Raw genomic sequence first — 2500 nt, forward strand, 5'->3', positions numbered from 1 at the left:
ATATATATATATATATATATACACTCTATATGTATAACTGTATATATATACACATTTATATTTATCACACACACACACACACACACATATATATATATATATATATATATATATATATATATATATATATATATATATAGTTATTTATTTATTTATTTATATACAGTGCATCTGAGGATTTTTCTTATATGGAGGACCAAAAGAATTTTCTGTGTGAATGAAAATGATTTACTCGAAATAAAAACGGATAATAAAAATTCTTGGAGATTGATCAGAGTTCCTAAAAAAAAAAAAAGATAAATATTAGCGGAATTTCAGGACAACATAATGAAATGTAACATGTTTCCTGAATGTTGTCGATAATCAGTAATATGGAATAAAAACGAAAGACTAAAAATCAATTAATTTCCAACTGAAGTCATTTTGAAATAGATCTGTTCCCGGCTTTACGTCAGTGTTCTAGGTATGGTGTATGTGTTACATAACTTTGTTCGACTAAGATTATCTGTTTGCTGGAATATTTTCCTGAATGAAAATTAATGAATTTACAATCTATTTAAGCAGTGCGAAAGCGCATGGTCAATGTCTACCTTTGCTCAAGGTCGGTGTTGATTTGTCTGTAAGCCTATATATACACACGTGGCCGGCCACACATATGCATATATATATATATATATATATATATATATATAATATATATATATATATATATATATATATATATAATATATATAAATTTATATATATATATATATATATAAATTTATATATATATATATATATATATAGTATATATATATATATATATATATATATATATATATATATATATATATAAACAAATAAAACTTATATTACTACAATACATGGAAAGAATTTGAAAATGGTTGATTTATCTCATGGATACTTCTCATTTTGAATGAAACGAATAATTCAGTGCAACTGAAGAAGATCCTGTATCATACCAAGAGGATACTTTGCCTAGGGGTCAAGAACTGAATCAGGCAAAATATTCATAGGTATGAACACTTGGCAAAACTTACTGACGCTACTTCATTCTCAGAATTGAAAAATATTCTTACTAACGAAACCAAACACTTAAAAGTAAAAAAGAAAAACTGTTCACAGAATTAGATCTTCAGGATTAAAAACTCATTGACATCATTAAGTGTCTTTGGGAATATCTTTTCGTACAGTGTTCCCAAATAATAAAACTGAAATTAATTCAGTTCCTTTTTTAGTGATCATACTTTGAAGAATCCTTGGACATATTCTATAATTAAGTAATCAATTAACATACCTCCTCTGTAAGACCTTTAATATACAAAACTGTAAGGTTTAGAATTAATCAGCATCATTTCTAGTCTTGAAAATTCAAATGATAAATTGAAGAAATCGCCTTTTAAAAATGTAAAGGTCTCTCATGAATGGCAGAGGCAAGAGACAGGACAATGACCTAGAGACTGACCATATATTCATGGGATCAGCGCCCAATACCTCTTTATATTAAGCTAAGACCAGGGGAGGGCCAGGAAATGGCTGCTGATGACTCAGCAGGTAGACGTATAGGCTTCCCCAATTCCCCAATCCCTTGCTCATAAGGAGATGAGGTTGCAGACACTACTAGAAACTATCGAGCGTTAGGGGTCTCGAACTCCTGTTCAACAGTCCTCTAGTAAACCAAGGGAATCATGATTCCCCAAAATTCTAATAATCCGTCACTTTTATTGTTTGTATCCAGGATCACTTTAAGCTTTTACAACTAATGATAACCCTAGTGCAACCATAATCTTAAGATTTCAGATAATCCTGGGATATTTAATCCTCAGACTTCGAATAAGCAGAGAAGTTTTATACACGTCTTATATCACCCTAGTGCAACCATAATCTTAAGATTTCAGATAATCCTGAGATATTTAATGTTAAGACTTCGAATAAGCAGAGAAAATTCTTAATCCTAAGACTACTGATAATAATAATTATAAAAGAAAAAAAAATCCTAGTCTGAAGGTTTTTTTGGTGGCTAGAAAGATTTTCAGTTTTAGAATCTGGTATTCCCAGAAACATTCTTACTCTTAATATTTCAATACATTCTTGGTCTTCTCAAGTAGGCCTACACTGGGTTAGGCATTGCAATGATAACAGTGGCATCCCAAGTCTAAAAACTTCCTCATTCTTAGACTATGAAGATTTTTAAGTCATTTGCTTTTCCAGAATCATAAAGTTGAAAAAAAAAAACATCTGTAACATTCCTCCGAGGTCAATTGAACGGCCATCTTCGGAACCTGATTTCTTTATCCTCTTTCCCTTAACTAACGGGTCACCAAATCCTCGATCAGCTTGGTCTATCTCTCTCTCTCTCTCTCTCTCTCTCTCTCTCTCCTCTCTCTCTCTCTCTCTCTCTGAATAAAACATCCTGTTCCTCCCACGATACCACAATGGGACAGACTTGCAGTCATGGCCACTAATAATCAATCGTTTTATGTTGCTGAAGATGACG

The 2500-nt window shown here is 31.3% G+C and overlaps 1 protein-coding gene across 2 annotated transcripts in view; it reads left to right on the plus strand.

The window, feature by feature from the left end:
- The window catches only part of LOC137639219 (uncharacterized), a 207865-nt gene that overhangs the window by 74340 nt on the left and 131025 nt on the right, over positions 1-2500 (plus strand). The gene's annotated exons all lie outside the window — the stretch shown is intronic.

Source organism: Palaemon carinicauda, chromosome 4 (genome assembly GCF_036898095.1).
Source record: "Palaemon carinicauda isolate YSFRI2023 chromosome 4, ASM3689809v2, whole genome shotgun sequence".
Lineage (NCBI taxonomy): Eukaryota > Metazoa > Arthropoda > Malacostraca > Decapoda > Palaemonidae > Palaemon > Palaemon carinicauda.